The sequence below is a fragment of the Lissotriton helveticus genome, chromosome 10, assembly GCF_964261635.1.
Source record: "Lissotriton helveticus chromosome 10, aLisHel1.1, whole genome shotgun sequence".
Lineage (NCBI taxonomy): Eukaryota > Metazoa > Chordata > Amphibia > Caudata > Salamandridae > Lissotriton > Lissotriton helveticus.
In genome coordinates this window covers 589888806-589915229 of record NC_136071.1, presented here as the reverse complement: position 1 = coordinate 589915229, position 26424 = coordinate 589888806, and the positions used below count along the sequence as shown (strand labels likewise).

At 47.3% G+C, this 26424-nt stretch overlaps 47 non-coding genes across 47 annotated transcripts; all 47 read right to left on the bottom strand.

The window, feature by feature from the left end:
• Window positions 1-192: 192 nt before the first annotated feature.
• TRNAL-CAA (transfer RNA leucine (anticodon CAA)) lies at window positions 193-304 on the bottom strand. The gene is made up of 2 exons: window positions 267-304; window positions 193-238 (listed from the first exon to the last, which is right to left on the bottom strand). It is a non-coding gene; the product is annotated as a tRNA-Leu (tRNA).
• A 295-nt stretch (window positions 305-599) lies between these two features.
• TRNAV-AAC (transfer RNA valine (anticodon AAC)) lies at window positions 600-672 on the bottom strand. Its single transcript has one exon. It is a non-coding gene; the product is annotated as a tRNA-Val (tRNA).
• A 385-nt stretch (window positions 673-1057) lies between these two features.
• TRNAP-AGG (transfer RNA proline (anticodon AGG)) lies at window positions 1058-1129 on the bottom strand. The gene has a single exon. It is a non-coding gene; the product is annotated as a tRNA-Pro (tRNA).
• Window positions 1130-1563: 434 nt separating this feature from the next.
• On the bottom strand, window positions 1564-1636 carry TRNAV-UAC (transfer RNA valine (anticodon UAC)). Its single transcript has one exon. It is a non-coding gene; the product is annotated as a tRNA-Val (tRNA).
• Window positions 1637-2020: 384 nt separating this feature from the next.
• Window positions 2021-2092, bottom strand: TRNAP-CGG (transfer RNA proline (anticodon CGG)). The gene has a single exon. It is a non-coding gene; the product is annotated as a tRNA-Pro (tRNA).
• Window positions 2093-3033: 941 nt separating this feature from the next.
• TRNAL-CAA (transfer RNA leucine (anticodon CAA)) lies at window positions 3034-3145 on the bottom strand. Its single transcript has 2 exons — window positions 3108-3145; window positions 3034-3079 (listed from the first exon to the last, which is right to left on the bottom strand). It is a non-coding gene; the product is annotated as a tRNA-Leu (tRNA).
• A 295-nt stretch (window positions 3146-3440) lies between these two features.
• On the bottom strand, window positions 3441-3513 carry TRNAV-AAC (transfer RNA valine (anticodon AAC)). The gene has a single exon. It is a non-coding gene; the product is annotated as a tRNA-Val (tRNA).
• Window positions 3514-3898: 385 nt separating this feature from the next.
• On the bottom strand, window positions 3899-3970 carry TRNAP-AGG (transfer RNA proline (anticodon AGG)). Its single transcript has one exon. It is a non-coding gene; the product is annotated as a tRNA-Pro (tRNA).
• Window positions 3971-4404: 434 nt separating this feature from the next.
• Window positions 4405-4477, bottom strand: TRNAV-UAC (transfer RNA valine (anticodon UAC)). Its single transcript has one exon. It is a non-coding gene; the product is annotated as a tRNA-Val (tRNA).
• Window positions 4478-4861: 384 nt separating this feature from the next.
• On the bottom strand, window positions 4862-4933 carry TRNAP-CGG (transfer RNA proline (anticodon CGG)). The gene has a single exon. It is a non-coding gene; the product is annotated as a tRNA-Pro (tRNA).
• Window positions 4934-5874: 941 nt separating this feature from the next.
• TRNAL-CAA (transfer RNA leucine (anticodon CAA)) lies at window positions 5875-5986 on the bottom strand. Its single transcript has 2 exons — window positions 5949-5986; window positions 5875-5920 (listed from the first exon to the last, which is right to left on the bottom strand). It is a non-coding gene; the product is annotated as a tRNA-Leu (tRNA).
• Window positions 5987-6281: 295 nt separating this feature from the next.
• Window positions 6282-6354, bottom strand: TRNAV-AAC (transfer RNA valine (anticodon AAC)). The gene has a single exon. It is a non-coding gene; the product is annotated as a tRNA-Val (tRNA).
• A 385-nt stretch (window positions 6355-6739) lies between these two features.
• Window positions 6740-6811, bottom strand: TRNAP-AGG (transfer RNA proline (anticodon AGG)). Its single transcript has one exon. It is a non-coding gene; the product is annotated as a tRNA-Pro (tRNA).
• A 434-nt stretch (window positions 6812-7245) lies between these two features.
• On the bottom strand, window positions 7246-7318 carry TRNAV-UAC (transfer RNA valine (anticodon UAC)). Its single transcript has one exon. It is a non-coding gene; the product is annotated as a tRNA-Val (tRNA).
• Window positions 7319-7702: 384 nt separating this feature from the next.
• TRNAP-CGG (transfer RNA proline (anticodon CGG)) lies at window positions 7703-7774 on the bottom strand. The gene has a single exon. It is a non-coding gene; the product is annotated as a tRNA-Pro (tRNA).
• Window positions 7775-8715: 941 nt separating this feature from the next.
• On the bottom strand, window positions 8716-8827 carry TRNAL-CAA (transfer RNA leucine (anticodon CAA)). The gene is made up of 2 exons: window positions 8790-8827; window positions 8716-8761 (listed from the first exon to the last, which is right to left on the bottom strand). It is a non-coding gene; the product is annotated as a tRNA-Leu (tRNA).
• Window positions 8828-9122: 295 nt separating this feature from the next.
• On the bottom strand, window positions 9123-9195 carry TRNAV-AAC (transfer RNA valine (anticodon AAC)). Its single transcript has one exon. It is a non-coding gene; the product is annotated as a tRNA-Val (tRNA).
• Window positions 9196-9580: 385 nt separating this feature from the next.
• TRNAP-AGG (transfer RNA proline (anticodon AGG)) lies at window positions 9581-9652 on the bottom strand. Its single transcript has one exon. It is a non-coding gene; the product is annotated as a tRNA-Pro (tRNA).
• A 434-nt stretch (window positions 9653-10086) lies between these two features.
• TRNAV-UAC (transfer RNA valine (anticodon UAC)) lies at window positions 10087-10159 on the bottom strand. Its single transcript has one exon. It is a non-coding gene; the product is annotated as a tRNA-Val (tRNA).
• Window positions 10160-10543: 384 nt separating this feature from the next.
• Window positions 10544-10615, bottom strand: TRNAP-CGG (transfer RNA proline (anticodon CGG)). Its single transcript has one exon. It is a non-coding gene; the product is annotated as a tRNA-Pro (tRNA).
• A 941-nt stretch (window positions 10616-11556) lies between these two features.
• Window positions 11557-11668, bottom strand: TRNAL-CAA (transfer RNA leucine (anticodon CAA)). The gene is made up of 2 exons: window positions 11631-11668; window positions 11557-11602 (listed from the first exon to the last, which is right to left on the bottom strand). It is a non-coding gene; the product is annotated as a tRNA-Leu (tRNA).
• Window positions 11669-11963: 295 nt separating this feature from the next.
• On the bottom strand, window positions 11964-12036 carry TRNAV-AAC (transfer RNA valine (anticodon AAC)). The gene has a single exon. It is a non-coding gene; the product is annotated as a tRNA-Val (tRNA).
• Window positions 12037-12421: 385 nt separating this feature from the next.
• TRNAP-AGG (transfer RNA proline (anticodon AGG)) lies at window positions 12422-12493 on the bottom strand. The gene has a single exon. It is a non-coding gene; the product is annotated as a tRNA-Pro (tRNA).
• A 434-nt stretch (window positions 12494-12927) lies between these two features.
• On the bottom strand, window positions 12928-13000 carry TRNAV-UAC (transfer RNA valine (anticodon UAC)). The gene has a single exon. It is a non-coding gene; the product is annotated as a tRNA-Val (tRNA).
• Window positions 13001-13384: 384 nt separating this feature from the next.
• On the bottom strand, window positions 13385-13456 carry TRNAP-CGG (transfer RNA proline (anticodon CGG)). The gene has a single exon. It is a non-coding gene; the product is annotated as a tRNA-Pro (tRNA).
• Window positions 13457-14397: 941 nt separating this feature from the next.
• TRNAL-CAA (transfer RNA leucine (anticodon CAA)) lies at window positions 14398-14509 on the bottom strand. The gene is made up of 2 exons: window positions 14472-14509; window positions 14398-14443 (listed from the first exon to the last, which is right to left on the bottom strand). It is a non-coding gene; the product is annotated as a tRNA-Leu (tRNA).
• A 295-nt stretch (window positions 14510-14804) lies between these two features.
• On the bottom strand, window positions 14805-14877 carry TRNAV-AAC (transfer RNA valine (anticodon AAC)). The gene has a single exon. It is a non-coding gene; the product is annotated as a tRNA-Val (tRNA).
• A 385-nt stretch (window positions 14878-15262) lies between these two features.
• Window positions 15263-15334, bottom strand: TRNAP-AGG (transfer RNA proline (anticodon AGG)). The gene has a single exon. It is a non-coding gene; the product is annotated as a tRNA-Pro (tRNA).
• Window positions 15335-15768: 434 nt separating this feature from the next.
• TRNAV-UAC (transfer RNA valine (anticodon UAC)) lies at window positions 15769-15841 on the bottom strand. The gene has a single exon. It is a non-coding gene; the product is annotated as a tRNA-Val (tRNA).
• Window positions 15842-16225: 384 nt separating this feature from the next.
• On the bottom strand, window positions 16226-16297 carry TRNAP-CGG (transfer RNA proline (anticodon CGG)). The gene has a single exon. It is a non-coding gene; the product is annotated as a tRNA-Pro (tRNA).
• A 930-nt stretch (window positions 16298-17227) lies between these two features.
• TRNAL-CAA (transfer RNA leucine (anticodon CAA)) lies at window positions 17228-17339 on the bottom strand. Its single transcript has 2 exons — window positions 17302-17339; window positions 17228-17273 (listed from the first exon to the last, which is right to left on the bottom strand). It is a non-coding gene; the product is annotated as a tRNA-Leu (tRNA).
• A 295-nt stretch (window positions 17340-17634) lies between these two features.
• On the bottom strand, window positions 17635-17707 carry TRNAV-AAC (transfer RNA valine (anticodon AAC)). The gene has a single exon. It is a non-coding gene; the product is annotated as a tRNA-Val (tRNA).
• A 385-nt stretch (window positions 17708-18092) lies between these two features.
• Window positions 18093-18164, bottom strand: TRNAP-AGG (transfer RNA proline (anticodon AGG)). Its single transcript has one exon. It is a non-coding gene; the product is annotated as a tRNA-Pro (tRNA).
• A 434-nt stretch (window positions 18165-18598) lies between these two features.
• On the bottom strand, window positions 18599-18671 carry TRNAV-UAC (transfer RNA valine (anticodon UAC)). The gene has a single exon. It is a non-coding gene; the product is annotated as a tRNA-Val (tRNA).
• A 384-nt stretch (window positions 18672-19055) lies between these two features.
• Window positions 19056-19127, bottom strand: TRNAP-CGG (transfer RNA proline (anticodon CGG)). The gene has a single exon. It is a non-coding gene; the product is annotated as a tRNA-Pro (tRNA).
• Window positions 19128-20068: 941 nt separating this feature from the next.
• Window positions 20069-20180, bottom strand: TRNAL-CAA (transfer RNA leucine (anticodon CAA)). Its single transcript has 2 exons — window positions 20143-20180; window positions 20069-20114 (listed from the first exon to the last, which is right to left on the bottom strand). It is a non-coding gene; the product is annotated as a tRNA-Leu (tRNA).
• Window positions 20181-20475: 295 nt separating this feature from the next.
• On the bottom strand, window positions 20476-20548 carry TRNAV-AAC (transfer RNA valine (anticodon AAC)). Its single transcript has one exon. It is a non-coding gene; the product is annotated as a tRNA-Val (tRNA).
• Window positions 20549-20933: 385 nt separating this feature from the next.
• On the bottom strand, window positions 20934-21005 carry TRNAP-AGG (transfer RNA proline (anticodon AGG)). The gene has a single exon. It is a non-coding gene; the product is annotated as a tRNA-Pro (tRNA).
• Window positions 21006-21439: 434 nt separating this feature from the next.
• TRNAV-UAC (transfer RNA valine (anticodon UAC)) lies at window positions 21440-21512 on the bottom strand. The gene has a single exon. It is a non-coding gene; the product is annotated as a tRNA-Val (tRNA).
• A 384-nt stretch (window positions 21513-21896) lies between these two features.
• On the bottom strand, window positions 21897-21968 carry TRNAP-CGG (transfer RNA proline (anticodon CGG)). Its single transcript has one exon. It is a non-coding gene; the product is annotated as a tRNA-Pro (tRNA).
• Window positions 21969-22909: 941 nt separating this feature from the next.
• On the bottom strand, window positions 22910-23021 carry TRNAL-CAA (transfer RNA leucine (anticodon CAA)). Its single transcript has 2 exons — window positions 22984-23021; window positions 22910-22955 (listed from the first exon to the last, which is right to left on the bottom strand). It is a non-coding gene; the product is annotated as a tRNA-Leu (tRNA).
• A 295-nt stretch (window positions 23022-23316) lies between these two features.
• TRNAV-AAC (transfer RNA valine (anticodon AAC)) lies at window positions 23317-23389 on the bottom strand. The gene has a single exon. It is a non-coding gene; the product is annotated as a tRNA-Val (tRNA).
• A 385-nt stretch (window positions 23390-23774) lies between these two features.
• Window positions 23775-23846, bottom strand: TRNAP-AGG (transfer RNA proline (anticodon AGG)). The gene has a single exon. It is a non-coding gene; the product is annotated as a tRNA-Pro (tRNA).
• Window positions 23847-24280: 434 nt separating this feature from the next.
• TRNAV-UAC (transfer RNA valine (anticodon UAC)) lies at window positions 24281-24353 on the bottom strand. Its single transcript has one exon. It is a non-coding gene; the product is annotated as a tRNA-Val (tRNA).
• A 384-nt stretch (window positions 24354-24737) lies between these two features.
• Window positions 24738-24809, bottom strand: TRNAP-CGG (transfer RNA proline (anticodon CGG)). Its single transcript has one exon. It is a non-coding gene; the product is annotated as a tRNA-Pro (tRNA).
• A 941-nt stretch (window positions 24810-25750) lies between these two features.
• TRNAL-CAA (transfer RNA leucine (anticodon CAA)) lies at window positions 25751-25862 on the bottom strand. The gene is made up of 2 exons: window positions 25825-25862; window positions 25751-25796 (listed from the first exon to the last, which is right to left on the bottom strand). It is a non-coding gene; the product is annotated as a tRNA-Leu (tRNA).
• A 295-nt stretch (window positions 25863-26157) lies between these two features.
• TRNAV-AAC (transfer RNA valine (anticodon AAC)) lies at window positions 26158-26230 on the bottom strand. The gene has a single exon. It is a non-coding gene; the product is annotated as a tRNA-Val (tRNA).
• Window positions 26231-26424: the final 194 nt, after the last annotated feature.

Below are 26424 nucleotides of genomic sequence, written 5' to 3'. Positions count from 1 at the left end.
TGTGATGGAGTGCAAATTTAATGGAAGGTGTGCCTGAGGTGTCATTTCCAGAAATCCATGGAATTGTGATTGAGGGCCCAGCCTGATTGTTGGTGGATTTCTCTTCACATGCTACAGGTTCCTGCAAAGATTGTGGTGTTTGCCGGGAACGCACTGCAAAAAACAGGAAGATTTACGGGTGTAAAAGGGACCTGTCAGAAGTGGGATTTGAACCCACGCCTCCATGAGGAGACCAGAAGGCTCAGCTACACTGAAGATCAAGCTCTCTTGAGTCTGGCGCCTTAGACCACTCGGCCATCCTGACGGCTCATGAGGGGGGCTTAGGTCTAACTCTTCTATCTGCACCTGCCAATGTTTCCACTTACAACCTTCACAGCAATGTCACAGGTGTAAAGGCCCCAACAATACAACATAGCTTAAACAAAATAAAAATAGGCACAAGAACGACCCCCAGATGACGGATGCAGATAACTTTGTTTCGTCTTGCAAAGGTAAAGAAAGTTTCCCACGGCTCACTGTGTTCAAAGACCACCTCTTCTTAAACTTGCATTCAGATAATAAGGTTTTAGAGTGTGCACATAAAAGCAGCCAACGCTCAGTGTTTCTGCCCGGTCTCAAACCGGGGACCTTTCGCGTGTTAGGCGAACGTGATGACCACTACACTACAGAAACGACCTTGCTGCTTGCTACTGTTAAAGCAAAGTTCCTCTCAAGGCTTCACCCTACTTCTATTCTGCTGTATCAGCAGCGGCTCAGAATGTGCAGAACAAGTGTGAAAACCTCAGAGATATCATCCAACATGCTTGCAATTAGACGTATTCAAAATTTACTTGTGCAGGCATCGACAGACAAATATCTGATGCCTAAATGTCTGCGAGTACAGCTTGGGAAAGCATCACCTGGGACACACTGAGACTAAGCAGGTAGGCAGAAAAAGCACGATGATCCATTTTTCTTCTGAGGTTAGGAATATGTTGCGCAACAATGCACCGAGTATTACTAGAAATAGTCAGGCATAGTGCATTTTTAGTACGATTTGTATGTTTAGCTCTAAAAAGGGCTCGTCCGGGATTTGAACCCGGGACCTCTCGCACCCTAAGCGAGAATCATACCCCTAGACCAACGAGCCACGCAAGAGTCACCTCTGACATGGCTCCAGGGGTTAGTGGCAGCTAGTCGGTGAATGCTTCACCCAAAGCAAGCAACTGCACATGTTGCTCTCTTCTGCAATATGATTGCTGTCTTTTCCATGGCCGTCATCAAACAAGAAATTAAAAAGCCTCTGTCCTTCAGACAGTTTGTTTTCTCTAAGTGTCTGCTTGCGGTGAGGACAAGAAAAGCATTTCTGCTCTCATTCCTTGCTTTCATGAAGTAGGCCCACCCTTCAGAGCAAAGGGCGAGCAAGCGAATGGCGCAAGCTATCGTCACTTCTCTTTTCGAGCTGTCACTGAGATCCCTTGAGCACACTACGTCAGGTTGGTGAGGGATAGACAGCCTCTATTATCTCAGCTTTCCTATAAAGTCAGCCAGTAAAGGCAAACACTGTTAAAAACAGCAAACCGCTGTTTCTGCCCGGTCTCGAACCAAGGACCTTTCGCGTGTAAGGCGAACGTGAAAACCACTACACTACAGAAACAGACACTAACTCAGGAATCTTGTTGGCATGTATTGGGCTGGAATGCACAGACTAAGGGCCAATGTCCTTGAAGCTCAAAGTTGGGCTCTCCTTACCCGGTCTCTATTTCTTTGGAAGACAGGAATGAGGACCACTTTTATTCCAAGAGGCGATTTTGAAACCATATCCTGAAATTACACTAGAAAAACACTATGCATGTAATGTTCCTACCATGCTGGTCTGGCCCAGAAAAGCAGTTGCAAAGAAGTCCTGCACTCCTTTATCCCGCCACAAGTGGAAAATAGCGTGCAGGGTAAGGAACTTTCTCGACATACACAGCGTCTTATAGCATTGAAAAGAAGAAATGCTCCTATATTACAAGCATCCTGAAAATGTCCACAGCATGGGCTCGTCCGGGATTTGAACCCGGGACCTCTCGCACCCGAAGCGAGAATCATACCCCTAGACCAACGAGCCTGAGTGGCCAGGAGACATTTTGAACAATTTCTGAAGCGTCTTTCAGAAAAAAAGCAGGGCTATTTGGCTAGTCTCCCTCTAAGTGAGCCTCACAACGTCATGTTGTCTCTCAAGTTGTTGTTTTTTCACTCTAGCAAGAAAGGGGGCAGCCAATCTCCTATCAGCCAGTGAGCAGAAAAAAGGCACAGATGAGAACAGCAAGCACTTTCTGGCAATTGTTCTCCTCTGCAAGTCCTGGACCCTTGCCCCATAGACTTCCACACCAGAAGCAATGAAGGGCCCACCATTTCCTGCGCCTGAGAAAGAGGGGTTTGATATTTGGATTCAAACGCGCTCGCTCAGCGCTCGCTCAGGCTCGATCAGGCGAGATTTATATGAGTGGCTCACAGGCCTGAAACACTCACCTGGGAGACCCAGAGTGGCTGACTTCTCAGTATAGCCATTGTTGGGCGAGTCACCTCCTTTCCTCCTGCCTCAATCTAGAATTGGCTGCAAATCATAAGAGAGAGTGCAATGCCCGTGTGCAGTGCCTACTCCCAGCTACCTCTCTGTCTTCCTTATGTAAATTAGAATTTGCAAGGGGGGAACCAATGGCATTCTGCTCCTCCCACATAACCAGGAAGCCCTGTTGAACATGTCTGCCTGTGTTTTTGCAGGGACAGTGCCTTCTCTGCCCAAAAGGTGGCAGGAGAGCCTCACAACAAATGATGGGATCAACTGCTTAGTTAGAAACCCAGCAAGGCAGTTACTGTGATGGAGTGCAAATTTAATGGAAGGTGTGCCTGAGGTGTCATTTCCAGAAATCCATGGAATTGTGATTGAGGGCCCAGCCTGATTGTTGGTGGATTTCTCTTCACATGCTACAGGTTCCTGCAAAGATTGTGGTGTTTGCCGGGAACGCACTGCAAAAAACAGGAAGATTTACGGGTGTAAAAGGGACCTGTCAGAAGTGGGATTTGAACCCACGCCTCCATGAGGAGACCAGAAGGCTCAGCTACACTGAAGATCAAGCTCTCTTGAGTCTGGCGCCTTAGACCACTCGGCCATCCTGACGGCTCATGAGGGGGGCTTAGGTCTAACTCTTCTATCTGCACCTGCCAATGTTTCCACTTACAACCTTCACAGCAATGTCACAGGTGTAAAGGCCCCAACAATACAACATAGCTTAAACAAAATAAAAATAGGCACAAGAACGACCCCCAGATGACGGATGCAGATAACTTTGTTTCGTCTTGCAAAGGTAAAGAAAGTTTCCCACGGCTCACTGTGTTCAAAGACCACCTCTTCTTAAACTTGCATTCAGATAATAAGGTTTTAGAGTGTGCACATAAAAGCAGCCAACGCTCAGTGTTTTTGCCCGGTCTCGAACCGGGGACCTTTCGCGTGTTAGGGGAACGTGATGACCACTACACTACAGAAACGACCTTGCTGCTTGCTACTGTTAAAGCAAAGTTCCTCTCAAGGCTTCACCCTACTTCTATTCTGCTGTATCAGCAGCGGCTCAGAATGTGCAGAACAAGTGTGAAAACCTCAGAGATATCATCCAACATGCTTGCAATTAGACGTATTCAAAATTTACTTGTGCAGGCATCGACAGACAAATATCTGATGCCTAAATGTCTGCGAGTACAGCTTGGGAAAGCATCACCTGGGACACACTGAGACTAAGCAGGTAGGCAGAAAAAGCACGATGATCCATTTTTCTTCTGAGGTTAGGAATATGTTGCGCAACAATGCACCGAGTATTACTAGAAATAGTCAGGCATAGTGCATTTTTAGTACGATTTGTATGTTTAGCTCTAAAAAGGGCTCGTCCGGGATTTGAACCCGGGACCTCTCGCACCCTAAGCGAGAATCATACCCCTAGACCAACGAGCCACGCAAGAGTCACCTCTGACATGGCTCCAGGGGTTAGTGGCAGCTAGTCGGTGAATGCTTCACCCAAAGCAAGCAACTGCACATGTTGCTCTCTTCTGCAATATGATTGCTGTCTTTTCCATGGCCGTCATCAAACAAGAAATTAAAAAGCCTCTGTCCTTCAGACAGTTTGTTTTCTCTAAGTGTCTGCTTGCGGTGAGGACAAGAAAAGCATTTCTGCTCTCATTCCTTGCTTTCATGAAGTAGGCCCACCCTTCAGAGCAAAGGGCGAGCAAGCGAATGGCGCAAGCTATCGTCACTTCTCTTTTCGAGCTGTCACTGAGATCCCTGGAGCACACTACGTCAGGTTGGTGAGGGATAGACAGCCTCTATTATCTCAGCTTTCCTATAAAGTCAGCCAGTAAAGGCAAACACTGTTAAAAACAGCAAACCGCTGTTTCTGCCCGGTCTCGAACCAAGGACCTTTCGCGTGTAAGGCGAACGTGAAAACCACTACACTACAGAAACAGACACTAACTCAGGAATCTTGTTGGCATGTATTGGGCTGGAATGCACAGACTAAGGGCCAATGTCCTTGAAGCTCAAAGTTGGGCTCTCCTTACCCGGTCTCTATTTCTTTGGAAGACAGGAATGAGGACCACTTTTATTCCAAGAGGCGATTTTGAAACCATATCCTGAAATTACACTAGAAAAACACTATGCATGTAATGTTCCTACCATGCTGGTCTGGCCCAGAAAAGCAGTTGCAAAGAAGTCCTGCACTCCTTTATCCCGCCACAAGTGGAAAATAGCGTGCAGGGTAAGGAACTTTCTCGACATACACAGCGTCTTATAGCATTGAAAAGAAGAAATGCTCCTATATTACAAGCATCCTGAAAATGTCCACAGCATGGGCTCGTCCGGGATTTGAACCCGGGACCTCTCGCACCCGAAGCGAGAATCATACCCCTAGACCAACGAGCCTGAGTGGCCAGGAGACATTTTGAACAATTTCTGAAGCGTCTTTCAGAAAAAAAGCAGGGCTATTTGGCTAGTCTCCCTCTAAGTGAGCCTCACAACGTCATGTTGTCTCTCAAGTTGTTGTTTTTTCACTCTAGCAAGAAAGGGGGCAGCCAATCTCCTATCAGCCAGTGAGCAGAAAAAAGGCACAGATGAGAACAGCAAGCACTTTCTGGCAATTGTTCTCCTCTGCAAGTCCTGGACCCTTGCCCCATAGACTTCCACACCAGAAGCAATGAAGGGCCCACCATTTCCTGCGCCTGAGAAAGAGGGGTTTGATATTTGGATTCAAACGCGCTCGCTCAGCGCTCGCTCAGGCTCGATCAGGCGAGATTTATATGAGTGGCTCACAGGCCTGAAACACTCACCTGGGAGACCCAGAGTGGCTGACTTCTCAGTATAGCCATTGTTGGGCGAGTCACCTCCTTTCCTCCTGCCTCAATCTAGAATTGGCTGCAAATCATAAGAGAGAGTGCAATGCCCGTGTGCAGTGCCTACTCCCAGCTACCTCTCTGTCTTCCTTATGTAAATTAGAATTTGCAAGGGGGGAACCAATGGCATTCTGCTCCTCCCACATAACCAGGAAGCCCTGTTGAACATGTCTGCCTGTGTTTTTGCAGGGACAGTGCCTTCTCTGCCCAAAAGGTGGCAGGAGAGCCTCACAACAAATGATGGGATCAACTGCTTAGTTAGAAACCCAGCAAGGCAGTTACTGTGATGGAGTGCAAATTTAATGGAAGGTGTGCCTGAGGTGTCATTTCCAGAAATCCATGGAATTGTGATTGAGGGCCCAGCCTGATTGTTGGTGGATTTCTCTTCACATGCTACAGGTTCCTGCAAAGATTGTGGTGTTTGCCGGGAACGCACTGCAAAAAACAGGAAGATTTACGGGTGTAAAAGGGACCTGTCAGAAGTGGGATTTGAACCCACGCCTCCATGAGGAGACCAGAAGGCTCAGCTACACTGAAGATCAAGCTCTCTTGAGTCTGGCGCCTTAGACCACTCGGCCATCCTGACGGCTCATGAGGGGGGCTTAGGTCTAACTCTTCTATCTGCACCTGCCAATGTTTCCACTTACAACCTTCACAGCAATGTCACAGGTGTAAAGGCCCCAACAATACAACATAGCTTAAACAAAATAAAAATAGGCACAAGAACGACCCCCAGATGACGGATGCAGATAACTTTGTTTCGTCTTGCAAAGGTAAAGAAAGTTTCCCACGGCTCACTGTGTTCAAAGACCACCTCTTCTTAAACTTGCATTCAGATAATAAGGTTTTAGAGTGTGCACATAAAAGCAGCCAACGCTCAGTGTTTTTGCCCGGTCTCGAACCGGGGACCTTTCGCGTGTTAGGGGAACGTGATGACCACTACACTACAGAAACGACCTTGCTGCTTGCTACTGTTAAAGCAAAGTTCCTCTCAAGGCTTCACCCTACTTCTATTCTGCTGTATCAGCAGCGGCTCAGAATGTGCAGAACAAGTGTGAAAACCTCAGAGATATCATCCAACATGCTTGCAATTAGACGTATTCAAAATTTACTTGTGCAGGCATCGACAGACAAATATCTGATGCCTAAATGTCTGCGAGTACAGCTTGGGAAAGCATCACCTGGGACACACTGAGACTAAGCAGGTAGGCAGAAAAAGCACGATGATCCATTTTTCTTCTGAGGTTAGGAATATGTTGCGCAACAATGCACCGAGTATTACTAGAAATAGTCAGGCATAGTGCATTTTTAGTACGATTTGTATGTTTAGCTCTAAAAAGGGCTCGTCCGGGATTTGAACCCGGGACCTCTCGCACCCTAAGCGAGAATCATACCCCTAGACCAACGAGCCACGCAAGAGTCACCTCTGACATGGCTCCAGGGGTTAGTGGCAGCTAGTCGGTGAATGCTTCACCCAAAGCAAGCAACTGCACATGTTGCTCTCTTCTGCAATATGATTGCTGTCTTTTCCATGGCCGTCATCAAACAAGAAATTAAAAAGCCTCTGTCCTTCAGACAGTTTGTTTTCTCTAAGTGTCTGCTTGCGGTGAGGACAAGAAAAGCATTTCTGCTCTCATTCCTTGCTTTCATGAAGTAGGCCCACCCTTCAGAGCAAAGGGCGAGCAAGCGAATGGCGCAAGCTATCGTCACTTCTCTTTTCGAGCTGTCACTGAGATCCCTGGAGCACACTACGTCAGGTTGGTGAGGGATAGACAGCCTCTATTATCTCAGCTTTCCTATAAAGTCAGCCAGTAAAGGCAAACACTGTTAAAAACAGCAAACCGCTGTTTCTGCCCGGTCTCGAACCAAGGACCTTTCGCGTGTAAGGCGAACGTGAAAACCACTACACTACAGAAACAGACACTAACTCAGGAATCTTGTTGGCATGTATTGGGCTGGAATGCACAGACTAAGGGCCAATGTCCTTGAAGCTCAAAGTTGGGCTCTCCTTACCCGGTCTCTATTTCTTTGGAAGACAGGAATGAGGACCACTTTTATTCCAAGAGGCGATTTTGAAACCATATCCTGAAATTACACTAGAAAAACACTATGCATGTAATGTTCCTACCATGCTGGTCTGGCCCAGAAAAGCAGTTGCAAAGAAGTCCTGCACTCCTTTATCCCGCCACAAGTGGAAAATAGCGTGCAGGGTAAGGAACTTTCTCGACATACACAGCGTCTTATAGCATTGAAAAGAAGAAATGCTCCTATATTACAAGCATCCTGAAAATGTCCACAGCATGGGCTCGTCCGGGATTTGAACCCGGGACCTCTCGCACCCGAAGCGAGAATCATACCCCTAGACCAACGAGCCTGAGTGGCCAGGAGACATTTTGAACAATTTCTGAAGCGTCTTTCAGAAAAAAAGCAGGGCTATTTGGCTAGTCTCCCTCTAAGTGAGCCTCACAACGTCATGTTTTCTCTCAAGTTGTTGTTTTTTCACTCTAGCAAGAAAGGGGGCAGCCAATCTCCTATCAGCCAGTGAGCAGAAAAAAGGCACAGATGAGAACAGCAAGCACTTTCTGGCAATTGTTCTCCTCTGCAAGTCCTGGACCCTTGCCCCATAGACTTCCACACCAGAAGCAATGAAGGGCCCACCATTTCCTGCGCCTGAGAAAGAGGGGTTTGATATTTGGATTCAAACGCGCTCGCTCAGCGCTCGATCAGGCTCGATCAGGCGAGATTTATATGAGTGGCTCACAGGCCTGAAACACTAACCTGGGAGACCCAGAGTGGCTGACTTCTCAGTATAGCCATTGTTGGGCGAGTCACCTCCTTTCCTCCTGCCTCAATCTAGAATTGGCTGCAAATCATAAGAGAGAGTGCAATGCCCGTGTGCAGTGCCTACTCCCAGCTACCTCTCTGTCTTCCTTATGTAAATTAGAATTTGCAAGGGGGGAACCAATGGCATTCTGCTCCTCCCACATAACCAGGAAGCCCTGTTGAACATGTCTGCCTGTGTTTTTGCAGGGACAGTGCCTTCTCTGCCCAAAAGGTGGCAGGAGAGCCTCACAACAAATGATGGGATCAACTGCTTAGTTAGAAACCCAGCAAGGCAGTTACTGTGATGGAGTGCAAATTTAATGGAAGGTGTGCCTGAGGTGTCATTTCCAGAAATCCATGGAATTGTGATTGAGGGCCCAGCCTGATTGTTGGTGGATTTCTCTTCACATGCTACAGGTTCCTGCAAAGATTGTGGTGTTTGCCGGGAACGCACTGCAAAAAACAGGAAGATTTACGGGTGTAAAAGGGACCTGTCAGAAGTGGGATTTGAACCCACGCCTCCATGAGGAGACCAGAAGGCTCAGCTACACTGAAGATCAAGCTCTCTTGAGTCTGGCGCCTTAGACCACTCGGCCATCCTGACGGCTCATGAGGGGGGCTTAGGTCTAACTCTTCTATCTGCACCTGCCAATGTTTCCACTTACAACCTTCACAGCAATGTCACAGGTGTAAAGGCCCCAACAATACAACATAGCTTAAACAAAATAAAAATAGGCACAAGAACGACCCCCAGATGACGGATGCAGATAACTTTGTTTCGTCTTGCAAAGGTAAAGAAAGTTTCCCACGGCTCACTGTGTTCAAAGACCACCTCTTCTTAAACTTGCATTCAGATAATAAGGTTTTAGAGTGTGCACATAAAAGCAGCCAACGCTCAGTGTTTCTGCCCGGTCTCGAACCGGGGACCTTTCGCGTGTTAGGCGAACGTGATGACCACTACACTACAGAAACGACCTTGCTGCTTGCTACTGTTAAAGCAAAGTTCCTCTCAAGGCTTCACCCTACTTCTATTCTGCTGTATCAGCAGCGGCTCAGAATGTGCAGAACAAGTGTGAAAACCTCAGAGATATCATCCAACATGCTTGCAATTAGACGTATTCAAAATTTACTTGTGCAGGCATCGACAGACAAATATCTGATGCCTAAATGTCTGCGAGTACAGCTTGGGAAAGCATCACCTGGGACACACTGAGACTAAGCAGGTAGGCAGAAAAAGCACGATGATCCATTTTTCTTCTGAGGTTAGGAATATGTTGCGCAACAATGCACCGAGTATTACTAGAAATAGTCAGGCATAGTGCATTTTTAGTACGATTTGTATGTTTAGCTCTAAAAAGGGCTCGTCCGGGATTTGAACCCGGGACCTCTCGCACCCTAAGCGAGAATCATACCCCTAGACCAACGAGCCATGCAAGAGTCACCTCTGACATGGCTCCAGGGGTTAGTGGCAGCTAGTCGGTGAATGCTTCACCCAAAGCAAGCAACTGCACATGTTGCTCTCTTCTGCAATATGATTGCTGTCTTTTCCATGGCCGTCATCAAACAAGAAATTAAAAAGCCTCTGTCCTTCAGACAGTTTGTTTTCTCTAAGTGTCTGCTTGCGGTGAGGACAAGAAAAGCATTTCTGCTCTCATTCCTTGCTTTCATGAAGTAGGCCCACCCTTCAGAGCAAAGGGCGAGCAAGCGAATGGCGCAAGCTATCGTCACTTCTCTTTTCGAGCTGTCACTGAGATCCCTGGAGCACACTACGTCAGGTTGGTGAGGGATAGACAGCCTCTATTATCTCAGCTTTCCTATAAAGTCAGCCAGTAAAGGCAAACACTGTTAAAAACAGCAAACCGCTGTTTCTGCCCGGTCTCGAACCAAGGACCTTTCGCGTGTAAGGCGAACGTGAAAACCACTACACTACAGAAACAGACACTAACTCAGGAATCTTGTTGGCATGTATTGGGCTGGAATGCACAGACTAAGGGCCAATGTCCTTGAAGCTCAAAGTTGGGCTCTCCTTACCCGGTCTCTATTTCTTTGGAAGACAGGAATGAGGACCACTTTTATTCCAAGAGGCGATTTTGAAACCATATCCTGAAATTACACTAGAAAAACACTATGCATGTAATGTTCCTACCATGCTGGTCTGGCCCAGAAAAGCAGTTGCAAAGAAGTCCTGCACTCCTTTATCCCGCCACAAGTGGTAAATAGCGTGCAGGGTAAGGAACTTTCTCGACATACACAGCGTCTTATAGCATTGAAAAGAAGAAATGCTCCTATATTACAAGCATCCTGAAAATGCCCACAGCATGGGCTCGTCCGGGATTTGAACCCGGGACCTCTCGCACCCGAAGCGAGAATCATACCCCTAGACCAACGAGCCTGAGTGGCCAGGAGACATTTTGAACAATTTCTGAAGCGTCTTTCAGAAAAAAAGCAGGGCTATTTGGCTAGTCTCCCTCTAAGTGAGCCTCACAACGTCATGTTTTCTCTCAAGTTGTTGTTTTTTCACTCTAGCAAGAAAGGGGGCAGCCAATCTCCTATCAGCCAGTGAGCAGAAAAAAGGCACAGATGAGAACAGCAAGCACTTTCTGGCAATTGTTCTCCTCTGCAAGTCCTGGACCCTTGCCCCATAGACTTCCACACCAGAAGCAATGAAGGGCCCACCATTTCCTGCGCCTGAGAAAGAGGGGTTTGATATTTGGATTCAAACGCGCTCGCTCAGCGCTCGATCAGGCTCGATCAGGCGAGATTTATATGAGTGGCTCACAGGCCTGAAACACTCACCTGGGAGACCCAGAGTGGCTGACTTCTCAGTATAGCCATTGTTGGGCGAGTCACCTCCTTTCCTCCTGCCTCAATCTAGAATTGGCTGCAAATCATAAGAGAGAGTGCAATGCCCGTGTGCAGTGCCTACTCCCAGCTACCTCTCTGTCTTCCTTATGTAAATTAGAATTTGCAAGGGGGGAACCAATGGCATTCTGCTCCTCCCACATAACCAGGAAGCCCTGTTGAACATGTCTGCCTGTGTTTTTGCAGGGACAGTGCCTTCTCTGCCCAAAAGGTGGCAGGAGAGCCTCACAACAAATGATGGGATCAACTGCTTAGTTAGAAACCCAGCAAGGCAGTTACTGTGATGGAGTGCAAATTTAATGGAAGGTGTGCCTGAGGTGTCATTTCCAGAAATCCATGGAATTGTGATTGAGGGCCCAGCCTGATTGTTGGTGGATTTCTCTTCACATGCTACAGGTTCCTGCAAAGATTGTGGTGTTTGCCGGGAACGCACTGCAAAAAACAGGAAGATTTACGGGTGTAAAAGGGACCTGTCAGAAGTGGGATTTGAACCCACGCCTCCATGAGGAGACCAGAAGGCTCAGCTACACTGAAGATCAAGCTCTCTTGAGTCTGGCGCCTTAGACCACTCGGCCATCCTGACGGCTCATGAGGGGGGCTTAGGTCTAACTCTTCTATCTGCACCTGCCAATGTTTCCACTTACAACCTTCACAGCAATGTCACAGGTGTAAAGGCCCCAACAATACAACATAGCTTAAACAAAATAAAAATAGGCACAAGAACGACCCCCAGATGACGGATGCAGATAACTTTGTTTCGTCTTGCAAAGGTAAAGAAAGTTTCCCACGGCTCACTGTGTTCAAAGACCACCTCTTCTTAAACTTGCATTCAGATAATAAGGTTTTAGAGAGTGCACATAAAAGCAGCCAACGCTCAGTGTTTCTGCCCGGTCTCGAACCGGGGACCTTTCGCGTGTTAGGCGAACGTGATGACCACTACACTACAGAAACGACCTTGCTGCTTGCTACTGTTAAAGCAAAGTTCCTCTCAAGGCTTCACCCTACTTCTATTCTGCTGTATCAGCAGCGGCTCAGAATGTGCAGAACAAGTGTGAAAACCTCAGAGATATCATCCAACATGCTTGCAATTAGACGTATTCAAAATTTACTTGTGCAGGCATCGACAGACAAATATCTGATGCCTAAATGTCTGCGAGTACAGCTTGGGAAAGCATCACCTGGGACACACTGAGACTAAGCAGGTAGGCAGAAAAAGCACGATGATCCATTTTTCTTCTGAGGTTAGGAATATGTTGCGCAACAATGCACCGAGTATTACTAGAAATAGTCAGGCATAGTGCATTTTTAGTACGATTTGTATGTTTAGCTCTAAAAAGGGCTCGTCCGGGAGTTGAACCCGGGACCTCTCGCACCCTAAGCGAGAATCATACCCCTAGACCAACGAGCCACGCAAGAGTCACCTCTGACATGGCTCCAGGGGTTAGTGGCAGCTAGTCGGTGAATGCTTCACCCAAAGCAAGCAACTGCACATGTTGCTCTCTTCTGCAATATGATTGCTGTCTTTTCCATGGCCGTCATCAAACAAGAAATTAAAAAGCCTCTGTCCTTCAGACAGTTTGTTTTCTCTAAGTGTCTGCTTGCGGTGAGGACAAGAAAAGCATTTCTGCTCTCATTCCTTGCTTTCATGAAGTAGGCCCACCCTTCAGAGCAAAGGGCGAGCAAGCGAATGGCGCAAGCTATCGTCACTTCTCTTTTCGAGCTGTCACTGAGATCCCTGGAGCACACTACGTCAGGTTGGTGAGGGATAGACAGCCTCTATTATCTCAGCTTTCCTATAAAGTCAGCCAGTAAAGGCAAACACTGTTAAAAACAGCAAACCGCTGTTTCTGCCCGGTCTCGAACCAAGGACCTTTCGCGTGTAAGGCGAACGTGAAAACCACTACACTACAGAAACAGACACTAACTCAGGAATCTTGTTGGCATGTATTGGGCTGGAATGCACAGACTAAGGGCCAATGTCCTTGAAGCTCAAAGTTGGGCTCTCCTTACCCGGTCTCTATTTCTTTGGAAGACAGGAATGAGGACCACTTTTATTCCAAGAGGCGATTTTGAAACCATATCCTGAAATTACACTAGAAAAACACTATGCATGTAATGTTCCTACCATGCTGGTCTGGCCCAGAAAAGCAGTTGCAAAGAAGTCCTGCACTCCTTTATCCCGCCACAAGTGGAAAATAGCGTGCAGGGTAAGGAACTTTCTCGACATACACAGCGTCTTATAGCATTGAAAAGAAGAAATGCTCCTATATTACAAGCATCCTGAAAATGTCCACAGCATGGGCTCGTCCGGGATTTGAACCCGGGACCTCTCGCACCCGAAGCGAGAATCATACCCCTAGACCAACGAGCCTGAGTGGCCAGGAGACATTTTGAACAATTTCTGAAGCGTCTTTCAGAAAAAAAGCAGGGCTATTTGGCTAGTCTCCCTCTAAGTGAGCCTCACAACGTCATGTTTTCTCTCAAGTTGTTGTTTTTTCACTCTAGCAAGAAAGGGGGCAGCCAATCTCCTATCAGCCAGTGAGCAGAAAAAAGGCACAGATGAGAACAGCAAGCACTTTCTGGCAATTGTTCTCCTCTGCAAGTCCTGGACCCTTGCCCCATAGACTTCCACACCAGAAGCAATGAAGGGCCCACCATTTCCTGCGCCTGAGAAAGAGGGGTTTGATATTTGGATTCAAACGCGCTCGCTCAGCGCTCGATCAGGCTCGATCAGGCGAGATTTATATGAGTGGCTCACAGGCCTGAAACACTCACCTGGGAGACCCAGAGTGGCTGACTTCTCAGTATAGCCATTGTTGGGCGAGTCACCTCCTTTCCTCCTGCCTCAATCTAGAATTGGCTGCAAATCATAAGAGAGAGTGCAATGCCCGTGTGCAGTGCCTACTCCCAGCTACCTCTCTGTCTTCCTTATGTAAATTAGAATTTGCAAGGGGGGAACCAATGGCATTCTGCTCCTCCCACATAACCAGGAAGCCCTGTTGAACATGTCTGCCTGTGTTTTTGCAGGGACAGTGCCTTCTCTGCCCAAAAGGTGGCAGGAGAGCCTCACAACAAATGATGGGATCAACTGCTTAGTTAGAAACCCAGCAAGGCAGTTACTGTGATGGAGTGCAAATTTAATGGAAGGTGTGCCTGAGGTGTCATTTCCAGAAATCCATGGAATTGTGATTGAGGGCCCAGCCTGATTGTTGGTGGATTTCTCTTCACATGCTACAGGTTCCTGCAAAGATTGTGGTGTTTGCCGGGAACGCACTGCAAAAAACAGGAAGATTTACGGGTGTAAAAGGGACCTGTCAGAAGTGGGATTTGAACCCACGCCTCCATGAGGAGACCAGAAGGCTCAGCTACACTGAAGATCAAGCTCTCTTGAGTCTGGCGCCTTAGACCACTCGGCCATCCTGACGGCTCATGAGGGGGGCTTAGGTCTAACTCTTCTATCTGCACCTGCCAATGTTTCCACTTACAACCTTCACAGCAATGTCACAGGTGTAAAGGCCCCAACAATACAACATAGCTTAAACAAAATAAAAATAGGCACAAGAACGACCCCCAGATGACGGATGCAGATAACTTTGTTTCGTCTTGCAAAGGTAAAGAAAGTTTCCCACGGCTCACTGTGTTCAAAGACCACCTCTTCTTAAACTTGCATTCAGATAATAAGGTTTTAGAGTGTGCACATAAAAGCAGCCAACGCTCAGTGTTTCTGCCCGGTCTCAAACCGGGGACCTTTCGCGTGTTAGGCGAACGTGATGACCACTACACTACAGAAACGACCTTGCTGCTTGCTACTGTTAAAGCAAAGTTCCTCTCAAGGCTTCACCCTACTTCTATTCTGCTGTATCAGCAGCGGCTCAGAATGTGCAGAACAAGTGTGAAAACCTCAGAGATATCATCCAACATGCTTGCAATTAGACGTATTCAAAATTTACTTGTGCAGGCATCGACAGACAAATATCTGATGCCTAAATGTCTGCGAGTACAGCTTGGGAAAGCATCACCTGGGACACACTGAGACTAAGCAGGTAGGCAGAAAAAGCACGATGATCCATTTTTCTTCTGAGGTTAGGAATATGTTGCGCAACAATGCACCGAGTATTACTAGAAATAGTCAGGCATAGTGCATTTTTAGTACGATTTGTATGTTTAGCTCTAAAAAGGGCTCGTCCGGGATTTGAACCCGGGACCTCTCGCACCCTAAGCGAGAATCATACCCCTAGACCAACGAGCCACGCAAGAGTCACCTCTGACATGGCTCCAGGGGTTAGTGGTAGCTAGTCGGTGAATGCTTCACCCAAAGCAAGCAACTGCACATGTTGCTCTCTTCTGCAATATGATTGCTGTCTTTTCCATGGCCGTCATCAAACAAGAAATTAAAAAGCCTCTGTCCTTCAGACAGTTTGTTTTATCTAAGTGTCTGCTTGCGGTGAGGACAAGAAAAGCATTTCTGCTCTCATTCCTTGCTTTCATGAAGTAGGCCCACCCTTCAGAGCAAAGGGCGAGCAAGCGAATGGCGCAAGCTATCGTCACTTCTCTTTTCGAGCTGTCACTGAGATCCCTTGAGCACACTACGTCAGGTTGGTGAGGGATAGACAGCCTCTATTATCTCAGCTTTCCTATAAAGTCAGCCAGTAAAGGCAAACACTGTTAAAAACAGCAAACCGCTGTTTCTGCCCGGTCTCGAACCAAGGACCTTTCGCGTGTAAGGCGAACGTGAAAACCACTACACTACAGAAACAGACACTAACTCAGGAATCTTGTTGGCATGTATTGGGCTGGAATGCACAGACTAAGGGCCAATGTCCTTGAAGCTCAAAGTTGGGCTCTCCTTACCCGGTCTCTATTTCTTTGGAAGACAGGAATGAGGACCACTTTTATTCCAAGAGGCGATTTTGAAACCATATCCTGAAATTACACTAGAAAAACACTATGCATGTAATGTTCCTACCATGCTGGTCTGGCCCAGAAAAGCAGTTGCAAAGAAGTCCTGCACTCCTTTATCCCGCCACAAGTGGAAAATAGCGTGCAGGGTAAGGAACTTTCTCGACATACACAGCGTCTTATAGCATTGAAAAGAAGAAATGCTCCTATATTACAAGCATCCTGAAAATGTCCACAGCATGGGCTCGTCCGGGATTTGAACCCGGGACCTCTCGCACCCGAAGCGAGAATCATACCCCTAGACCAACGAGCCTGAGTGGCCAGGAGACATTTTGAACAATTTCTGAAGCGTCTTTCAGAAAAAAAGCAGGGCTATTTGGCTAGTCTCCCTCTAAGTGAGCCTCACAACGTCATGTTTTCTCTCAAGTTGTTGTTTTTTCACTCTAGCAAGAAAGGGGGCAGCCAATCTCCTATCAGCCAGTGAGCAGAAAAAAGGCACAGATGAGAACAGCAAGCACTTTCTGGCAATTGTTCTCCTCTGCAAGTCCTGGACCCTTGCCCCATAGACTTCCACACCAGAAGCAATGAAGGGCCCACCATTTCCTGCGCCTGAGAAAGAGGGGTTTGATATTTGGATTCAAACGCGCTCGATCAGGCTCGATCAGGCGAGATTTATATGAGTGGCTCACAGGCCTGAAACACTCACCTGGGAGACCCAGAGTGGCTGACTTCTCAGTATAGCCATTGTTGGGCGAGTCACCTCCTTTCCTCCTGCCTCAATCTAGAATTGGCTGCAAATCATAAGAGAGAGTGCAATGCCCGTGTGCAGTGCCTACTCCCAGCTACCTCTCTGTCTTCCTTATGTAAATTAGAATTTGCAAGGGGGGAACCAATGGCATTCTGCTCCTCCCACATAACCAGGAAGCCCTGTTGAACATGTCTGCCTGTGTTTTTGCAGGGACAGTGCCTTCTCTGCCCAAAAGGTGGCAGGAGAGCCTCACAACAAATGATGGGATCAACTGCTTAGTTAGAAACCCAGCAAGGCAGTTACTGTGATGGAGTGCAAATTTAATGGAAGGTGTGCCTGAGGTGTCATTTCCAGAAATCCATGGAATTGTGATTGAGGGCCCAGCCTGATTGTTGGTGGATTTCTCTTCACATGCTACAGGTTCCTGCAAAGATTGTGGTGTTTGCCGGGAACGCACTGCAAAAAACAGGAAGATTTACGGGTGTAAAAGGGACCTGTCAGAAGTGGGATTTGAACCCACGCCTCCATGAGGAGACCAGAAGGCTCAGCTACACTGAAGATCAAGCTCTCTTGAGTCTGGCGCCTTAGACCACTCGGCCATCCTGACGGCTCATGAGGGGGGCTTAGGTCTAACTCTTCTATCTGCACCTGCCAATGTTTCCACTTACAACCTTCACAGCAATGTCACAGGTGTAAAGGCCCCAACAATACAACATAGCTTAAACAAAATAAAAATAGGCACAAGAACGACCCCCAGATGACGGATGCAGATAACTTTGTTTCGTCTTGCAAAGGTAAAGAAAGTTTCCCACGGCTCACTGTGTTCAAAGACCACCTCTTCTTAAACTTGCATTCAGATAATAAGGTTTTAGAGTGTGCACATAAAAGCAGCCAACGCTCAGTGATTCTGCCCGGTCTCGAACCGAGGACCTTTCGCGTGTTAGGCGAACGTGATGACCACTACACCACAGAAACGACCTTGCTGCTTGCTACTGTTAAAGCAAAGTTCCTCTCAAGGCTTCACCCTACTTCTATTCTGCTGTATCAGCAGCGGCTCAGAATGTGCAGAACAAGTGTGAAAACCTCAGAGATATCATCCAACATGCTTGCAATTAGACGTATTCAAAATTTACTTGTGCAGGCATCGACAGACAAATATCTGATGCCTAAATGTCTGCGAGTACAGCTTGGGAAAGCATCACCTGGGACACACTGAGACTAAGCAGGTAGGCAGAAAAAGCACGGTGATCCATTTTTCTTCTGAGGTTAGGAATATGTTGCGCAACAATGCACCGAGTATTACTAGAAATAGTCAGGCATAGTGCATTTTTAGTACGATTTGTATGTTTAGCTCTAAAAAGGGCTCGTCCGGGATTTGAACCCGGGACCTCTCGCACCCTAAGCGAGAATCATACCCCTAGACCAACGAGCCACGCAAGAGTCACCTCTGACATGGCTCCAGGGGTTAGTGGCAGCTAGTCGGTGAATGCTTCCCCCAAAGCAAGCAACTGCACATGTTGCTCTCTTCTGCAATATGATTGCTGTCTTTTCCATGGCCGTCATCAAACAAGAAATTAAAAAGCCTCTGTCCTTCAGACAGTTTGTTTTTTCTAAGTGTCTGCTTGCGGTGAGGACAAGAAAAGCATTTCTGCTCTCATTCCTTGCTTTCATGAAGTAGGCCCACCCTTCAGAGCAAAGGGCGAGCAAGCGAATGGCGCAAGCTATCGTCACTTCTCTTTTCGAGCTGTCACTGAGATCCCTGGAGCACACTACGTCAGGTTGGTGAGGGATAGACAGCCTCTATTATCTCAGCTTTCCTATAAAGTCAGCAAGTAAAGGCAAACACTGTTAAAAACAGCAAACCGCTGTTTCTGCCCGGTCTCGAACCAGGGACCTTTCGCGTGTAAGGCGAACGTGATAACCACTACACTACAGAAACAGACACTAACTCAGGAATCTTGTTGGCATGTATTGGGCTGGAATGCACAGACTAAGGGCCAATGTCCTTGAAGCTCAAAGTTGGGCTCTCCTTACCCGGTCTCTATTTCTTTGGAAGACAGGAATGAGGACCACTTTTATTCCAAGAGGCGATTTTGAAACCATATCCTGAAATTACACTAGAAAAACACTATGCATGTAATGTTCCTACCATGCTTGTCTGGCCCAGAAAAGCAGTTGCAAAGAAGTCCTGCACTCCTTTATCCCGCCACAAGTGGAAAATAGCGTGCAGGGTAAGGAACTTTCTCGACATACACAGCGTCTTATAGCATTGAAAAGAAGAAATGCTCCTATATTACAAGCATCCTGAAAATGTCCACAGCATGGGCTCGTCCAGGATTTGAACCCGGGACCTCTCGCACCCGAAGCGAGAATCATACCCCTAGACCAACGAGCCTGAGTGGCCAGGAGACATTTTGAACAATTTCTGAAGCGTCTTTCAGAAAAAAAGCAGGGCTATTTGGCTAGTCTCCCTCTAAGTGAGCCTCACAACGTCATGTTTTCTCTCAAGTTGTTGTTTTTTCACTCTAGCAAGAAAGGGGGCAGCCAATCTCCTATCAGCCAGTGAGCAGAAAAAAGGCACAGATGAGAACAGCAAGCACTTTCTGGCAATTGTTCTCCTCTGCAAGTCCTGGACCCTTGCCCCATAGACTTCCACACCAGAAGCAATGAAGGGCCCACCATTTCCTGCGCCTGAGAAAGAGGGGTTTGATATTTGGATTCAAACGCGCTCACTCAGCGCTCGATCAGGCTCGATCAGGCGAGATTTATATGAGTGGCTCACAGGCCTGAAACACTAACCTGGGAGACCCAGAGTGGCTGACTTCTCAGTATAGCCATTGTTGGGCGAGTCACCTCCTTTCCTCCTGCCTCAATCTAGAATTGGCTGCAAATCATAAGAGAGAGTGCAATGCCCGTGTGCAGTGCCTACTCCCAGCTACCTCTCTGTCTTCCTTATGTAAATTAGAATTTGCAAGGGGGGAACCAATGGCATTCTGCTCCTCCCACATAACCAGGAAGCCCTGTTGAACATGTCTGCCTGTGTTTTTGCAGGGACAGTGCCTTCTCTGCCCAAAAGGTGGCAGGAGAGCCTCACAACAAATGATGGGATCAACTGCTTAGTTAGAAACCCAGCAAGGCAGTTACTGTGATGGAGTGCAAATTTAATGGAAGGTGTGCCTGAGGTGTCATTTCCAGAAATCCATGGAATTGTGATTGAGGGCCCAGCCTGATTGTTGGTGGATTTCTCTTCACATGCTACAGGTTCCTGCAAAGATTGTGGTGTTTGCCGGGAACGCACTGCAAAAAACAGGAAGATTTACGGGTGTAAAAGGGACCTGTCAGAAGTGGGATTTGAACCCACGCCTCCATGAGGAGACCAGAAGGCTCAGCTACACTGAAGATCAAGCTCTCTTGAGTCTGGCGCCTTAGACCACTCGGCCATCCTGACGGCTCATGAGGGGGGCTTAGGTCTAACTCTTCTATCTGCACCTGCCAATGTTTCCACTTACAACCTTCACAGCAATGTCACAGGTGTAAAGGCCCCAACAATACAACATAGCTTAAACAAAATAAAAATAGGCACAAGAACGACCCCCAGATGACGGATGCAGATAACTTTGTTTCGTCTTGCAAAGGTAAAGAAAGTTTCCCACGGCTCACTGTGTTCAAAGACCACCTCTTCTTAAACTTGCATTCAGATAATAAGGTTTTAGAGTGTGCACATAAAAGCAGCCAACGCTCAGTGTTTCTGCCCGGTCTCAAACCGGGGACCTTTCGCGTGTTAGGCGAACGTGATGACCACTACACTACAGAAACGACCTTGCTGCTTGCTACTGTTAAAGCAAAGTTCCTCTCAAGGCTTCACCCTACTTCTATTCTGCTGTATCAGCAGCGGCTCAGAATGTGCAGAACAAGTGTGAAAACCTCAGAGATATCATCCAACATGCTTGCAATTAGACGTATTCAAAATTTACTTGTGCAGGCATCGACAGACAAATATCTGATGCCTAAATGTCTGCGAGTACAGCTTGGGAAAGCATCACCTGGGACACACTGAGACTAAGCAGGTAGGCAGAAAAAGCACGATGATCCATTTTTCTTCTGAGGTTAGGAATATGTTGCGCAACAATGCACCGAGTATTACTAGAAATAGTCAGGCATAGTGCATTTTTAGTACGATTTGTATGTTTAGCTCTAAAAAGGGCTCGTCCGGGATTTGAACCCGGGACCTCTCGCACCCTAAGCGAGAATCATACCCCTAGACCAACGAGCCACGCAAGAGTCACCTCTGACATGGCTCCAGGGGTTAGTGGCAGCTAGTCGGTGAATGCTTCACCCAAAGCAAGCAACTGCACATGTTGCTCTCTTCTGCAATATGATTGCTGTCTTTTCCATGGCCGTCATCAAACAAGAAATTAAAAAGCCTCTGTCCTTCAGACAGTTTGTTTTCTCTAAGTGTCTGCTTGCGGTGAGGACAAGAAAAGCATTTCTGCTCTCATTCCTTGCTTTCATGAAGTAGGCCCACCCTTCAGAGCAAAGGGCGAGCAAGCGAATGGCGCAAGCTATCGTCACTTCTCTTTTCGAGCTGTCACTGAGATCCCTTGAGCACACTACGTCAGGTTGGTGAGGGATAGACAGCCTCTATTATCTCAGCTTTCCTATAAAGTCAGCCAGTAAAGGCAAACACTGTTAAAAACAGCAAACCGCTGTTTCTGCCCGGTCTCGAACCAAGGACCTTTCGCGTGTAAGGCGAACGTGAAAACCACTACACTACAGAAAGAGACACTAACTCAGGAATCTTGTTGGCATGTATTGGGCTGGAATGCACAGACTAAGGGCCAATGTCCTTGAAGCTCAAAGTTGGGCTCTCCTTACCCGGTCTCTATTTCTTTGGAAGACAGGAATGAGGACCACTTTTATTCCAAGAGGCGATTTTGAAACCATATCCTGAAATTACACTAGAAAAACACTATGCATGTAATGTTCCTACCATGCTGGTCTGGCCCAGAAAAGCAGTTGCAAAGAAGTCCTGCACTCCTTTATCCCGCCACAAGTGGAAAATAGCGTGCAGGGTAAGGAACTTTCTCGACATACACAGCGTCTTATAGCATTGAAAAGAAGAAATGCTCCTATATTACAAGCATCCTGAAAATGTCCACAGCATGGGCTCGTCCGGGATTTGAACCCGGGACCTCTCGCACCCGAAGCGAGAATCATACCCCTAGACCAACGAGCCTGAGTGGCCAGGAGACATTTTGAACAATTTCTGAAGCGTCTTTCAGAAAAAAAGCAGGGCTATTTGGCTAGTCTCCCTCTAAGTGAGCCTCACAACGTCATGTTTTCTCTCAAGTTGTTGTTTTTTCACTCTAGCAAGAAAGGGGGCAGCCAATCTCCTATCAGCCAGTGAGCAGAAAAAAGGCACAGATGAGAACAGCAAGCACTTTCTGGCAATTGTTCTCCTCTGCAAGTCCTGGACCCTTGCCCCATAGACTTCCACACCAGAAGCAATGAAGGGCCCACCATTTCCTGCGCCTGAGAAAGAGGGGTTTGATATTTGGATTCAAACGCGCTCGCTCAGCGCTCGCTCAGGCTCGATCAGGCGAGATTTATATGAGTGGCTCACAGGCCTGAAACACTCACCTGGGAGACCCAGAGTGGCTGACTTCTCAGTATAGCCATTGTTGGGCGAGTCACCTCCTTTCCTCCTGCCTCAATCTAGAATTGGCTGCAAATCATAAGAGAGAGTGCAATGCCCGTGTGCAGTGCCTACTCCCAGCTACCTCTCTGTCTTCCTTATGTAAATTAGAATTTGCAAGGGGGGAACCAATGGCATTCTGCTCCTCCCACATAACCAGGAAGCCCTGTTGAACATGTCTGCCTGTGTTTTTGCAGGGACAGTGCCTTCTCTGCCCAAAAGGTGGCAGGAGAGCCTCACAACAAATGATGGGATCAACTGCTTAGTTAGAAACCCAGCAAGGCAGTTACTGTGATGGAGTGCAAATTTAATGGAAGGTGTGCCTGAGGTGTCATTTCCAGAAATCCATGGAATTGTGATTGAGGGCCCAGCCTGATTGTTGGTGGATTTCTCTTCACATGCTACAGGTTCCTGCAAAGATTGTGGTGTTTGCCGGGAACGCACTGCAAAAAACAGGAAGATTTACGGGTGTAAAAGGGACCTGTCAGAAGTGGGATTTGAACCCACGCCTCCATGAGGAGACCAGAAGGCTCAGCTACACTGAAGATCAAGCTCTCTTGAGTCTGGCGCCTTAGACCACTCGGCCATCCTGACGGCTCATGAGGGGGGCTTAGGTCTAACTCTTCTATCTGCACCTGCCAATGTTTCCACTTACAACCTTCACAGCAATGTCACAGGTGTAAAGGCCCCAACAATACAACATAGCTTAAACAAAATAAAAATAGGCACAAGAACGACCCCCAGATGACGGATGCAGATAACTTTGTTTCGTCTTGCAAAGGTAAAGAAAGTTTCCCACGGCTCACTGTGTTCAAAGACCACCTCTTCTTAAACTTGCATTCAGATAATAAGGTTTTAGAGTGTGCACATAAAAGCAGCCAACGCTCAGTGTTTCTGCCCGGTCTCGAACCGGGGACCTTTCGCGTGTTAGGGGAACGTGATGACCACTACACTACAGAAACGACCTTGCTGCTTGCTACTGTTAAAGCAAAGTTCCTCTCAAGGCTTCACCCTACTTCTATTCTGCTGTATCAGCAGCGGCTCAGAATGTGCAGAACAAGTGTGAAAACCTCAGAGATATCATCCAACATGCTTGCAATTAGACGTATTCAAAATTTACTTGTGCAGGCATCGACAGACAAATATCTGATGCCTAAATGTCTGCGAGTACAGCTTGGGAAAGCATCACCTGGGACACACTGAGACTAAGCAGGTAGGCAGAAAAAGCACGATGATCCATTTTTCTTCTGAGGTTAGGAATATGTTGCGCAACAATGCACCGAGTATTACTAGAAATAGTCAGGCATAGTGCATTTTTAGTACGATTTGTATGTTTAGCTCTAAAAAGGGCTCGTCCGGGATTTGAACCCGGGACCTCTCGCACCCTAAGCGAGAATCATACCCCTAGACCAACGAGCCACGCAAGAGTCACCTCTGACATGGCTCCAGGGGTTAGTGGCAGCTAGTCGGTGAATGCTTCACCCAAAGCAAGCAACTGCACATGTTGCTCTCTTCTGCAATATGATTGCTGTCTTTTCCATGGCCGTCATCAAACAAGAAATTAAAAAGCCTCTGTCCTTCAGACAGTTTGTTTTCTCTAAGTGTCTGCTTGCGGTGAGGACAAGAAAAGCATTTCTGCTCTCATTCCTTGCTTTCATGAAGTAGGCCCACCCTTCAGAGCAAAGGGCGAGCAAGCGAATGGCGCAAGCTATCGTCACTTCTCTTTTCGAGCTGTCACTGAGATCCCTGGAGCACACTACGTCAGGTTGGTGAGGGATAGACAGCCTCTATTATCTCAGCTTTCCTATAAAGTCAGCAAGTAAAGGCAAACACTGTTAAAAACAGCAAACCGCTGTTTCTGCCCGGTCTCGAACCAGGGACCTTTCGCGTGTAAGGCGAACGTGATAACCACTACACTACAGAAACAGACACTAACTCAGGAATCTTGTTGGCATGTATTGGGCTGGAATGCACAGACTAAGGGCCAATGTCCTTGAAGCTCAAAGTTGGGCTCTCCTTACCCGGTCTCTATTTCTTTGGAAGACAGGAATGAGGACCACTTTTATTCCAAGAGGCGATTTTGAAACCATATCCTGAAATTACACTAGAAAAACACTATGCATGTAATGTTCCTACCATGCTTGTCTGGCCCAGAAAAGCAGTTGCAAAGAAGTCCTGCACTCCTTTATCCCACCACAAGTGGAAAATAGCGTGCAGGGTAAGGAACTTTCTCGACATACACAGCGTCTTATAGCATTGAAAAGAAGAAATGCTCCTATATTACAAGCATCCTGAAAATGTCCACAGCATGGGCTCGTCCGGGATTTGAACCCGGGACCTCTCGCACCCGAAGCGAGAATCATACCCCTAGACCAACGAGCCTGAGTGGCCAGGAGACATTTTGAACAATTTCTGAAGCGTCTTTCAGAAAAAAAGCAGGGCTATTTGGCTAGTCTCCCTCTAAGTGAGCCTCACAACGTCATGTTTTCTCTCAAGTTGTTGTTTTTTCACTCTAGCAAGAAAGGGGGCAGCCAATCTCCTATCAGCCAGTGAGCAGAAAAAAGGCACAGATGAGAACAGCAAGCACTTTCTGGCAATTGTTCTCCTCTGCAAGTCCTGGACCCTTGCCCCATAGACTTCCACACCAGAAGCAATGAAGGGCCCACCATTTCCTGCGCCTGAGAAAGAGGGGTTTGATATTTGGATTCAAACGCGCTCGCTCAGCGCTCGATCAGGCTCGATCAGGCGAGATTTATATGAGTGGCTCACAGGCCTGAAACACTAACCTGGGAGACCCAGAGTGGCTGACTTCTCAGTATAGCCATTGTTGGGCGAGTCACCTCCTTTCCTCCTGCCTCAATCTAGAATTGGCTGCAAATCATAAGAGAGAGTGCAATGCCCGTGTGCAGTGCCTACTCCCAGCTACCTCTCTGTCTTCCTTATGTAAATTAGAATTTGCAAGGGGGGAACCAATGGCATTCTGCTCCTCCCACATAACCAGGAAGCCCTGTTGAACATGTCTGCCTGTGTTTTTGCAGGGACAGTGCCTTCTCTGCCCAAAAGGTGGCAGGAGAGCCTCACAACAAATGATGGGATCAACTGCTTAGTTAGAAACCCAGCAAGGCAGTTACTGTGATGGAGTGCAAATTTAATGGAAGGTGTGCCTGAGGTGTCATTTCCAGAAATCCATGGAATTGTGATTGAGGGCCCAGCCTGATTGTTGGTGGATTTCTCTTCACATGCTACAGGTTCCTGCAAAGATTGTGGTGTTTGCCGGGAACGCACTGCAAAAAACAGGAAGATTTACGGGTGTAAAAGGGACCTGTCAGAAGTGGGATTTGAACCCACGCCTCCATGAGGAGACCAGAAGGCTCAGCTACACTGAAGATCAAGCTCTCTTGAGTCTGGCGCCTTAGACCACTCGGCCATCCTGACAGCTCATGAGGGGGGCTTAGGTCTAACTCTTCTATCTGCACCTGCCAATGTTTCCACTTACAACCTTCACAGCAATGTCACAGGTGTAAAGGCCCCAACAATACAACATAGCTTAAACAAAATAAAAATAGGCACAAGAACGACCCCCAGATGACGGATGCAGATAACTTTGTTTCGTCTTGCAAAGGTAAAGAAAGTTTCCCACGGCTCACTGTGTTCAAAGACCACCTCTTCTTAAACTTGCATTCAGATAATAAGGTTTTAGAGTGTGCACATAAAAGCAGCCAACGCTCAGTGTTTCTGCCCGGTCTCGAACCGGGGACCTTTCGCGTGTTAGGCGAACGTGATGACCACTACACTACAGAAACGACCTTGCTGCTTGCTACTGTTAAAGCAAAGTTCCTCTCAAGGCTTCACCCTACTTCTATTCTGCTGTATCAGCAGCGGCTCAGAATGTGCAGAACAAGTGTGAAAACCTCAGAGATATCATCCAACATGCTTGCAATTAGACGTATTCAAAATTTACTTGTGCAGGCATCGACAGACAAATATCTGATGCCTA